Genomic DNA, 13,106 nt, shown 5'->3' with positions numbered 1-13,106 from the left:
GGCGGCGCTTCGTGGGGTTATTCGAGAAAATGGGGAGCTCCATTTGTTAAAAGAGACCTATTAAACTATATGTTTTGTACATTTTCGGCAGTTGATGGGAAATTTAAAGTAACCTAAGTGTAGTGATTACTTTAACCCATAGAATTGGCCAAAAAACAACTCCAGCATTGCAAGCTGACACAGTTGTGTGCAAATGGCACAAACTAAATTAATTTCGATTCCGCTACCATCATCGGGGCACAATCACATCTGCCAAACACCAATCCACAACGTTCAACAAGTGTTTATGCGTTTGTTTTTTTTTTCTGGTGGGTTTAATAAGCCTTTCCAGCTGGTTGATATGAGTTTCCCGTTCGACAGCCACGTGTCGGTCACACCGCTCAATCGGTTTTGCGCAACAGGTGAAGTTTTGGCAAAAGTTTCATCAAACGATTCGAGGAGACAGAGGACACAAATTCAGGAGGTTTGTTGGTTTTGTGGGGAAAAAATTGGAGAGAAGCATTCCTGTCACAAACAGGATTTGTGCCCTGAAGGGATTGGAAAGAGTTGGTTTTCCTAGCTTTTTTCTATGTCTGCTGCTTGGGTTTGTAAGGTTATAGTTCCACAGGAAATCCTAATATAAATTAAATTTAATTCTCAAAAATCAATACAAACCAGTTCCACACAACCACAAATGAACGGTTAAACCATTCATCTCCACAGCATCAGCAAAGCTCACCGATCCGTACGGCCAATTTTCACCCGAACACGAAAAACTCTGGAGCAGAATTATTACACTGAATGGAAAACATTTTCATAGCTTTTCCCATAAAAGCTAACCGTGCTTGGTACCAGGAATGAGAGAAAAGTTCCACCCGAAAGCTGCATGCTACGTCGCTGGACATCACATTGTCCAATGACATCATATACGAATGATTCGATAGAAATAAGCATTCCGAGTGTGTTGGGGTGAAGAAAAGTGGGACAAATGGAAAACTTTTCCATTATCGAACACTCCACGAGACGAGCGATAACGTACATGCGGGTCGGGCCCTACCATAGATAACGTACCGAAGTGGTTCGCAAACTTTACGATTATGTGATAAACAGAGCTCGGACGGTTTTGTAAGACGTCAGTGAACCTTGCCCACCGAACAAACCCCGGCCACAAAGTTCAATCGTCCCGAGGAGCGAGCGAGCGAGCGAGTAAATTGTGCGCAAAAGTTTTTCCAACCTATTTGACCTCCAACTGCAAGTGACATGATACATGGAAATCCTTTTCCACTCCAAACCACTCCTCCCTTTTAGTCAGGACGGTGGATTGCGCTTCATCCACGGTTTTCGTCTCGATCCGCGCACGGAGATCAAAACTTCCCGTCAACAGCTCTGGCCGGGCTTTCGGTTCGGTACAAGTGATGCAAAACTTTATCATCACGCTTGCCCGTAAATCGTGCGCTTTGCGAAATTCTTCGTGGTAAAACAAGTGGTAATAAATTCGCTCGCTCGCATCCAACGTCTGATTTATGCAGCTCCCAGTCCGTTAGCTCCTTATTGCGTCCTGCTCGGCAGCTCATTCTAGACCACCAGCAGTCGGTCGGTTTTTTGTGTGTGTGTGTGTGTGTGACAGGAGCCACCGTACTGCTCCCCAGGAAATGTCAGCTGGAATTATCAAGATTGATTATGCTGCTAGCCGGTAAAGATCAGGCCGGGATGCTTCGGCAAACTTCCCCGTTCCTGGACGAGCGCGCGCGCCCGTTTAGCGTGCGAGCGTGTTAAAGGATTCGTGCCTCGAACAGCAAGCCCGAAGCGCTTTCGGGCGTTGGTAGGTTATGAAAACCGCCGGAGCAAAACGGATTAGCGTTTTATTGCCGGGCGAGGTACCGGAGGATGTCACCCATCCCCTGCCATCTTCCCTGTCCGGGGACCAGATATCTGATCACACCAGCGTGCACGTGGTGGTTTTGGCTGGGAAGTCATCTCCGCCTGATAGACGCTACCCGGGAACACTAGCGAAACGAACTCGTTTAGACGTCACGTTGATGGACGGCTGCTAATCCTAGCCCGGGGTCAAAATGGTCCCCTAGCAGACACCCTCAAACGTCATCACATCGCACGGCTTCGTCATAATCGTGATAATAGTCCGCCCAAACAAAGCCTCCCGAACCGACGGCCACCGTATGCACGGGGATGAGAAGATTGTATGGGTGATAAAATGTGACCACACTGAGCACACTCGCCTTCGTGGTCGGAAAAGCTCTCAAGCATTCCGGCACTTGACAGTCAAACGTCAGCGGTTCCGTGACACTTTTCGGCGCTACTCATCCTCACTCAACGCGCGCCCGGCACGGCAATGGGCAAGCACATTAAATCTTGTCATCAGTGTCATCGGAAACGCATAACCCCACATCGCGCACATTCAAGAACACACGCTTTTAAGGAAGTCATCGGTCATCCATCCATTGTGCCGAAGCCGGAGGTTGAGTTTTCAAGCGACATGATAAATGACGCTCTGTGCCCTGGTGCGATAAACCCCACAGCCACCGTCGCCCCACATGGAAGCGTGGTGATGTCACATTAAAACATTGCACATTAAAATGCTCTTTCGGTTTTATTTTTAACCGTCTCGGCACAGGTGACACGGCCTCACCTGCGATCGCATCAGTCTTCATTAGGACACATGGGGGGGGGTGGTTTCTTTTGTTTTCGTAGACCTCGGCAGTAAAAATCACTGGTTTACGATCGAAGGCGCGTCAGATTGTTCCCTGGGTTCCCATTTGCTTGCGAACAAACGGCAAGACCACGGAGCATGTCGCACGTGTGAAGATGTTTGGGAGTTAAGGGCAGATGTGAGCCTTACAGTGAGGAGAATTCTTTTAAGGGTAAGAGACTCGAGAAGCGAGGGGGGGGTGCCTGGCAAAATTTGTTAGGCACTGTAGGATTTACGCCTGAATGTATGCAAACCGCAGTATGCTTGCAGTGAGGTCAAAAATGGTTGAATAAAGTCGAAAGAAATATTGCTTATTATTCGATTAAATCACCCTCCCTCTATCCTGACCATTTATATCGGCTTACAGAAGCTACGGAATAATGTTTGATCACGCTAGGAGTGACCAATCAGGCTTACAACATACACAGTGTTCCCGGACTGTAACGGAACATTGGTTCGATGGATACTTGTTAACGGGCATAGATATTCAGAAACGGAGGAAAAATAAGAATTATAACATTTTAAATAACTTTTTACAATGTATATTATCATGCTCTACTCGCTGTCCAGCAACAGTATTAAGGAACAATGCACAATGTTTATATCAAACGAGTTATGACCATACAAAAATCCCACTGTGCCATAAAAATGACAGACCACAGTGCTGCACAAAAAAGATTCTAGGGGGAGGCCTTCTCGAGTCTTTTACCCTTTTAAGTGCATTAAACCTTGAAGATAGCTAATTGCTGGTCGAATTTTAGTTCCCTTAAGATCTTTCTCCATTCTTCAAATGATAAAGTCATGTCCTTCAAGTTCTCCAAACATTTACGTACCTTTACATATAAAAATACCATGTTAGGTCCTCTGATGACTCTAGTTGTATTCGCAATCAGACTTTGTGAAATGAACCATCTAGACTAGGCTTCGCTTATCCAAAATATCCGAGATGTCTGAGTTCTTCAAGAGCTTTTTACCGATGAAAGGCACGTGAGCTTCAAAAAAATCACACACACACACACACTGTAATCTTCGAGTGCTTATGAAACTTCCGGCGAACCTCGATCAGCAGCGCCGGACACTAACCTCATTCGGAAATGAAACATCTACGAAGGACACACACTTATCGGACGATAAAACCCCCCCAAAGAAAATGTGCTGTGGCTCGCTGGATGATGGATCGTGTCCGTCAGTGGGTAATAAAATCGTTCATTTTCACAAACACTCCCAGTCACTTGTTGACCGTACACAAATACCGATACAATGCTTTCGTTGTTAAGTGCATAATACAAAGTTAAGTGCAATCCGCCTCACATTCCGACTCCCAACTCCTCCCGGGTTGGAGCGTTTTTATGGCCCGGGAAGTAGTTTTACGATGGGAATTTGTTTTTGGGAATCAAGTCGTTTACCATATCGGGAGGAAAATGGCGATGGTCTTTCTTTCCTTCACGCACTTTGGTTCGGAGTAGCGCAGTAGGGACCCCATAAAACCGGGCACCCATATTAAAACAAACAACAGTTTTGCCTTCTTTATGGCTGCTAATAAAGCGGACGTCTCGTGCCGGGAGCGACGCAGAAAATCGGTTATCTACGATTACATTTATTTACGCCCGGCCCGTTTGGGATGTTGATGGCTGATCTACCATTTTCGGGATGGAAAATTTGTATGTATTTAATACACTCTCGAGGGAGGATTCGATTCCGCTCTAGGTTCAATATTGTTTTCTCGTAAATCCAATAATAGGTTATCAAGATGGGAATGCAATTCAGAAGTAGCGGGAAAAAATAATTGAACCATCTGGAAGGCGAACGTTCGCCGGCACTTATCGAAACCCCGGTAGATAACAATAAATGCTCAATATTTTCTTATGATGAGTTTCGCGCCGTTTTTCCCCCCTTCCCCCTGACTGGCTTTGTTTACCGTACCCGGCATGCCAAAAATGCCGAATACAAGGAAAATCGCTTTATACTCGGCACGGCAAATTGCAGGAGGAAAAAATTGAAAATAAATCAAATTTTCAGCTCATTGTTTCTCCGCTACCGTACGGCGTGTCGTACTGTTGTTTACCTTTTTCGGAAAATGCACGAGAAACATGAGAAATTCGTTACACTTGACAATGTTTTCGCTCTCTCTCTCTTTTCATCTTCTCGAACTTGAGACGGCGAAACGAGCAACGGTGCAGTGAATCAACGTTTTATCCGACATCGCTCGGCTCGCTCGTCCCGGGTTCGGCTTCTTCAAGTGAGCGTGTATCGATTACGGTCATTTAAAATTATGGCATAATTCCATACCAACCGTTGCTTAGCGGAACCGTTCGGATTAAGCATCCTGCTGCTGGCACAAACCACCCTTCCCCCCGCACACTGAAACGACGATCATGACGACGATGATGATGTTTTTCCTTTGCTAAAGAAGCGTCTTCCTTCCAACTACACACAGGCACGAAACGAGTGTGGCAGTAATTTTTCACCGCTACACATCGTTTATATTAAAATGTGAAACCCTCCCGTTTGGAGCGCATCTCCGCCAGGTTGTTTATGTTCTACGCTGCGGCACGGGTTTTGATGGAGGCGCCCGGTTGATTTCATGATGTCCCGGTGGTGTTTATTTTTAAACCGCCAAATTAGAATGCGACGTGCCTCGAAACGGTGCACTGCACGTGATGCCAACCAAAGGACAGGGGAGGGGGTGGGGAGGGGGATGTTTATGAAGGGCATTGAAGGGGTTTTTTGGTGTGTGGGTGTTTCGTTTGCCGATGGAAACTGGGTTGTTGTCTAGGGCCGAAGCGAAAAGAGGTAAAAGCGTAGCCCTTCTGGCGGTAGGATGAGCTATAGCTTCATTTCGCTACAATAATGGATGGAATGTTATTTTTGAATAATTTTCTCCCGCATCATCTTTTTTTCACTCTCTCTCTCTCTGGACCGTAGCACCACCAGGAGGAAAACTGCGTCAAATTGACCCATTTCTAAGGATATAAACAACGGAGCGAAAGGTTGCGAAAGGAGGAGATGCATGTTTTGCAATCATGAAGTAAATTAAAATAATAGACAAAGTCCACAAACACACAAGTGCAGCGTAATTGAGTTCATGTTGAATAATATTATCCACAAACAATTGGTTCACATTGCTACGCTCGTCGGAATGCTCTTCTGTGCTTTCGCAACAGTAAATTTAATAAATGAATTTAATCGTTTCTTTGCGCTTTGCACACAATCCACCGAAAGGAAACTAATTAATTTCCTTTTTTTTTTGTTTTTCACAATCTCCCCTGCAGTTGGAATCACATCAAAAGTGAGTTCGCGCTTTCATGCTGCACTCGCTTCGTTAATCTCGCAAGCGCAACTGGGGGTTTTGCCCCGCGAAACTCTCCGCACAAGAGCCAGTGGCACGTTTTGCTGCGTTTTTGACGCGGATGGTTACATATCTGTTTTATCTTGTAGCTAATTTCTTGCGCATGAAAGATCGTCCACAAAGAAAAGCGCTCGTTTGCCGTTATCTGTGCAGGTGGGGAGAAGGATGGAAAACACAATTTGGTGCAAGAGTAAGGTAGCGAAAGTAGCTTCGAAACAGAAGCAGCAGCAACACGCAGTACACGAATGAATCCTTTTTCCTAGCGTCTTGGCTTTTACCACAATGGTTCTTTACGGAGTGCTCGACGACGGCAGATGATTGGTGGAATGAGAGTGAGCCAAGTTTGCTCGTGGTCAATCCCAGGATGGTAAAGCAGAAAGGTAGAAGGATTAAAAACGAACTGCTTGGAATTGTTGTTCTTTTCAGCAGCATTCAGAGACACACAAACAGAGAATGAGAAACGTTCTTGTCTCTAGAATATAACTTCTTTTGGAAATTCTTTTAAAGGGTGTATGCTGTAAAAAAGTACCCCAACAACTGCATTGTCTGAAGCAATGAAAACTTCTACTCAACACTTTTATCATCCTGAATGAATGTTTAAAGAAAAGCATTTCCCACGCACACTTTGTAACATTCTTTAATCGCTTTCCCTCTCGCGTTCAACGCACCAAAGCAAACGGATCGGACCGTTCATCTGCACCAATCTGCTCAGCGAACAGCAGCCCCCAAAATCCATTAAAACACTGAGGTGATAAAAATATTATTGAACGCATTTTGCACGCTTCAAATAAAAACTGCCGGCAGCCCTTCGGGACTCGATTCGTGTGCCTTCCTGGAAGTGTCTTTTGCCCGGCAAAGCAGCGTCGAAATTTCGACGCTCTGACTGTCAATCACTGCCGGTTGGAATGAAAAGGTGGAAGAAATATTTTCGGCCCCGAAAGAAATATTGCGCCATTTCCCGCATTCCTAGTCGTCCTTTCTATTATTAAAAATAATAATAATCTAAACATTTAAGGTAAACAGCCCATCGAGTTGGGCTTCGACGAAAAGGGGGACCAGTTTTTGTGCTTCAGGCATTCAAACGAAGCTGTGCCCACTAATTATTCCGTTTCACTTCACTCTACCGCGGGGATCCTGGAAAAGTTGCTTAATGGCTTCTAGAATATTTGTGAAGCCACCAGGCGCCTCCATTGGATTCACGCTGAACTACCAGGCGCCTCCATTCGAATATACACTAACCTTAAATCTGAAGCTGCTTAGCTTACGTGAGTCGCACTGGGCGTTTCATGCAAGCACCCATCCAGAAATGACTCATTTCGATAAAACCGGGATTAATTATCCATTGCATGCTGGCGATTTTACGTTAATTGGAACAAACTGATGAAAAGTTTGCCCAGTTATGCTTTCGGTGCAGCCGTTTTTGCACGACCTTGTGACTCAGGTGGGCAAAATCGCACTTCCACCATCGTACCAGAATGTGGCGAAATAAGCACAAACACACACACACAGGAGGTACCATCATTATAGTGTAATTATGCAAACGGGCCTCCTCCACGCTTTCAACGAGCGAGCGAAACGAGGCAAGGCCGTGCTTCGGCAAGAGCTCTTCTGCGTGCTGTGTCACCGGTGTCGGTTGCGACGGCAAGTGCAAATAGTGGGCCCTGCACGTACTCTAACGCGCGGGAATTAATTCCACCGGGGTTACCCACGAAGAGCCAGGGCCACCCACGGTTCGCTGCATTCTTCAACGGCGGCAGCAGCAGCAGCAGGAGGAGGACGAATGAAAAAAAAGCGTAGAAAGGAACGAACCACAGAAAAAAACAGTAGATCACTTTCTCTGACAACCTACCCACTGCGGCGTTACGGTGGGCCGTTTGACGTCACTGCCCGGTTTGCACTCCACCAGAATCGACATTTTCTGGTACAATTATCAAGAAAAACACTTCCACAAACGGTGGATGACACATTCATTCATTCGTGACACTACTTCGTGCACAGCTTTAGGTAGCTCGCAACGATTTACGAACCACACACACACACACCAGCTTCCTTTTTGCGGGATGGTGGACACGGCGAGTGAGGCAGATGAGAGAAGGAATTTAATTTCCATATGCACCTTTCTAATTGCGCACATTGCGCTACGGGATCAGCTAATTCACCGGTGGATTGCTGGCCCTGTATGCTGGTGTGTAATTGGAAATTTAATCCAAACCACAGCTGGGCCAGAACGCAAGGGGGACGGTCAACAGCACGGTGGTGGTACTAAATTGTTGAATGATTTCGCTGGCTTATCTGTGTGTGTGTGTGGAACTGACCGCAATTAGGACGTGCTTTGTTTGATAAATTTGTGGGTGTGAGTGTGTGGGGTGGATGTGCGCTGGGTAGTTTGAAACATTTCCTAACTTTTCACACTGTTCTGTTGAAACACTCTGTGTTTTATCTGTAAGCTTTACGCAATTATAATTCACTTAAACCAATTAAGCTTTGTGTTGGTTTCTATTTCATTGTAATTCAATATGACAGCCTGTCGGGGTTGTTTTGGTCAGCATTTTTTAATGCTGAGGCACTTTGAACCTCTTTTATTGATGGTAATATTATTTCAAATTCACAGAAAAATTAGTCAGAGTCTCCTTCTTCTTCTTTTTGGCTTAACGGCCTCTCTTAGATCATGATCATGCCTGCCATTTCTGGCTTACCAAATTTAATGATACCACGTTGGTTCGGTCAGAATGGGATTTGAAACCTGGTCTTGCCGTGCGAAGACCTGCGCCATTGTCGTCTCTATCACAGAGCCACTCCCGGCTCGAGTCAGGAGGTTCTGCAATCTTCATATGGCAGAACCACAGATCAAATCCCAGCTAGACCGTCTCCCCGTACGTAGGACTGATTTATCCAGCTACACATAAAATAAAATCAAGATAAACCATTATTGGCATCACGAGGCCTTTCGAGAGTGTAGTTCCGCGGCCCGATGGTAAAGGCGACAACGGCGCCGGTCTTTTTAATTCATTCACGCATCGACCAAATTTTAATATGTATTGTAGATGCAAGTCTGAATAGAATCTCTTCATGGCCGTTTCTTCATACGCAGAACTGACTGATGTCAAAGAAGCCAGAAATTGCAGGCCTCAGTTAGGATCTGGTCTCAATGAAGTAGAGCCAAACAAAAAGAAGATTGTACATACAAGCTACTGTAAGTGAACCAGTTCATTCAAATTCATTTCGATTCATCTAAGCCCATTACTTCCTCGTACCTGCCTACCAATTTTAACGTCTCCCGGAAGTCTCATTCCACCCCGAATTCTCCGCGTTTCAAATTGATTTTCGATGGAAATCTCATCCCTGACTTGTTTCTCTTTCTACCTTTGGGGTGCGAAATCAATCACCACCGTCCGTACCGATACGCCACAGATGCGTGTGGCGTAACGAATCAAACTCATCATCCGACCAGAACGAGCACGAGCAAGTGCAAAAAAAAAGCATCATATTTTCCTTTCAATCTCATTCTCACTCGGAAGGAAACATCCATCATCGGTGGGGCGTAATTTTGGCGCAATGAATGAGCATTGCTGCTTTTTTCTCGTTAAAATTACAACCTCACAGTCACCATCCAAGCGAGCTCGGTTTATTGAGTAGAGAAGCACTGCCTACCGTACTCCTCCTCAGCCTCGACGACTCTTTTACGACCCGACCTAGAGCTGGATTGTTTACATCCGATCGGCCAATATTTACTCAAACACAGGTGGAGCTCAGAAGAACATATGTATTTGTTTGTGCCTGTCCGTAACGCATTACCGTGCCCGCGATGGCCACCGCCGGGTTCAAATTGTGCTCAAGTAGCCGCCAACTGTGCCAGTACTGCCGCATTGTTTTATGTTTTCTTTCGCCCGTAGTGTCGTCTTTGCATTGATTTTGCGAGCCGTCTCATGTGGAGAAACGCACGACGATATACATTCACGTTTCAAGAGCCACTTGAGCCACGATCCAGTCAATTTGTGCGTTAAAGTAATCACATTTCTGCGATAACCGTTTATTACTTCCCGGGTGTCTCATGCGCCTTGGGTTGGTTGGTTGGTCGTTTTTCGGTCGCGATGGCCCTTTTCGACTCGGCTCGTGTGTGTCGGGTCTGATAAGCGCGGAACAGGGTGATCGAGGATCGACCAGAAGGGCAATCAACTGAACGTGCCGGTGTGAACGTCTGTGTGTGTGTGAGGGTAAAAGTAAGCAACTGAATAGGAGACGCGTGCATGTGACAACATTTGTCAAACTCTTTCAGTTGAAGTTGAGCTGTGATACTTTTCTCTCTCAAAAGCGTGCTCAAAACGTTAAAGGCCGTTTTGTGTCTATTCTACTTTGAATCAAACTTCCACAAAGGTAAAGCATCCCTTTCGCTATACAATGTCTGCCTTTGTGTGGCACAAAAAAAAAATAGAATCATTCCCTCATTGTTCAATGCACACACAAAAGCAGGAAGCAAAAGTTGGGTTGATCGTGATATGGCATGCCGCCACTGATGCCAGCGAAAATTCAAGCGCTTACAAAACTATTCTTAGCCGACGGAAATCGACTGCACAGTCCTGCACAGTCTTCTATTTTCATCTCCGCAGTCATTCAAGCGAAAAGAAACAAGGTTGGAACTCATCTTATAATGACAGCTCGTCACATTTCGAGTGCATCCGAGTGAACGAGTTGATGTATTGAGTTACTCGTCAGAGATTAAATTAATTCCCCTTTCAAGCTGTCCAAACCCACCACAACGGAGCACACAACTAAGCACGTTGAGCACATACACATTTTGGCAAAACGAGCAAATCGTACGACCCCGCTGGTTCAAACGTGAACCGCTGTTTAGCGTCAATTTTCGAGTACATTGCACCATTGTACCAATTCAATCGACGGCCGAACGAAGCAACATATTGACGACCTGCTTTGTTTACCCAAAGAGAACCTCCCCAAACATTTCCGCACTCATCGGAAGCGCTCGCGCTGCGTACCGTTTATCGCTTTCCCGCTCGAGCAGCAGACGACACAACTTTTATGCACTGGCACAACGACCACTCCGGCTCCAATTGTGTCAACGCTGGCGTTAATGTAATCGACGCAATCGACTTCGACCAACGCACGTTTGATAACACACTCACCATCTGGTCGCCCTGTCAGCGATGGTTGTGCCGTGTGGTGTGGCTTTCGGTGGCGATCCGGTTGCGATGCGGAATAGCTTCTTCCCCGGCGAGAGCGTGACTAACCGACGCCAGGCAGCGTAGATCGGTCGAGACGCAGGCAAACTTTGCCCGCTTCCGAATATGCCACTAGCAGGCAGGTGCTACTATGAACCGCAAACAGCGGACGACAATCTTCGAAGGCCACCGTACGGTACGGCACCGGTTCGGTTCGGGCACAACGGTTCTTCCGAGCAACACGACCAACTTCTAAGCCGCGGTTTTGGGCTGCGTGCGAGTGTGTTGTGCAGAGTTCGATGCTTTGGGTCAATTAAAAGTTTCGCGCCACGCACGGGCGAGGCGGATAGGCGTAGGGTTTTCTGATAAGCTGGTAGTTGCGCTGTCGAAGCTGTCATCGACGGATGGGTCGGTAGTCGCCAGCTGTTACTGTCACGTCAGCAAATCATACGAGTTGAAATGGTTTGAATAATTTAATTTCGTATTCGGGGTACGCGAAAGTTTGTAAAGCTTTGATGGTAGCAAATTTATCTATGAAAAATAAAGGCTTTGTGGGGCTTTTCGAAAGAATTCAGATGGTTGTACAGGAACACATAAAGCAGCTGATGTTATCCAGATTGTTATACGGTGACTCTACTTTATAAGGGTGGCTTGGACAATAAGCAGACAGAGATAGGGCCTTAAGAAATCATGGGCTAATGATGACAGCTTTTCTCCAATTCCTGAGCCGCTTGGTCGCAATTCTCGACACAGTCTTTGCTTTTAATGACAGCATAAACAGCTCTGCCTTAACTGTTTCAACTTGGAACAATAAACTAATCCTTTCGAATTACCTAACGGGGTTAGGGGTTTGAACTAAAAAAAGCGAAGTGCAAGCCATAACTGTTAAGGATCTTAGGAATTTGCCCAGGATGTTCCACCTAGCCAAAGTTGCAATTGCCAAGACTGGTAATCGAATTCGAGCCTCGATTTCAATTGAGAATCGATTGAATTTAACACTTACTAAACTCGCATTAAAACGCCTTATAGAAGAGGCAGTATAACACACAAAACCTCCCCTTAAAGACTAGCCCTTTATCTTTTCTACATAAAAAATTAAGTAATTAGTTTCTCAGTATTGAATCTCACGTCCATCAGACTACCCCTTGCTACTGAAATAACCACCACGAATCCAGCACCCAACAGAATCCATTCTAATTGTGTTTCGAGGGCAAACACCATTGCTCCCAACTACGCTCGGTGAACCATCGGTACAACATGGTAAGTGTTTGCCCTGTTGCACCCTTAATTCAACCCAACCTGAAGAGGGCCCCAAAATGGGTAAGCCTATTGTGGTTATCCAGCTGTATGTTGTGCACACGGGTACATTTGTTTCACATTCTCCCTCCTCGAAGACCAGCTAGCGTTAGGACCAACTCATCATCTGCTTTGGAATGAATTTCCCACACAATAACAGGCACCACCGTGCCAGGATTAAAACCTGGCGCTGTAACGTGTATTGTTTGCCCGTGTCTAACAATCGCCCAACGTTTTCTTGGAATCTGGTCCGAACTTCCAGTCCGGGAAGTTGGTCTGGCTCTGGTGTGGCTGTGAGATTAATTCCAGCTAAAAAGCGGTCCAGCTCACTCTGCCCTGCTTTAACCGAAGGCCGCGTCTCGGGCGCACTAGTGCATTTTTATTATTCGTCTGGTCCCAACCCAACCCGGCTCATGCTCTAACAGCGCATTATTGTTATCACTTAGCACGTCGCTTTTGTTGAAATCGAAATGGTGAATGGAATGAAGCATTGCTTTCAGCGAACAACCATTTGCGACAAATTGGAGAGCAAATTAGCCGGTTTGCCGGTTGTCCACACCACTTTCAATTAGAATAAATGGAAACGAGCAGGACGTTA

At 45.9% G+C, this 13,106-nt stretch overlaps 1 protein-coding gene across 4 annotated transcripts in view; it reads left to right on the top strand.

The window, feature by feature from the left end:
* Positions 1-13,106, top strand: part of LOC118505712 — a 39,396-nt gene that overhangs the window by 8,418 nt on the left and 17,872 nt on the right. The window lies entirely within an intron of this gene.

The sequence above is a fragment of the Anopheles stephensi genome, chromosome 2, assembly GCF_013141755.1.
Source record: "Anopheles stephensi strain Indian chromosome 2, UCI_ANSTEP_V1.0, whole genome shotgun sequence".
Lineage (NCBI taxonomy): Eukaryota > Metazoa > Arthropoda > Insecta > Diptera > Culicidae > Anopheles > Anopheles stephensi.
The sequence above is the reverse complement of the archived record's forward strand: the minus strand, read 5'-3'. Positions and strand labels throughout refer to the sequence as shown.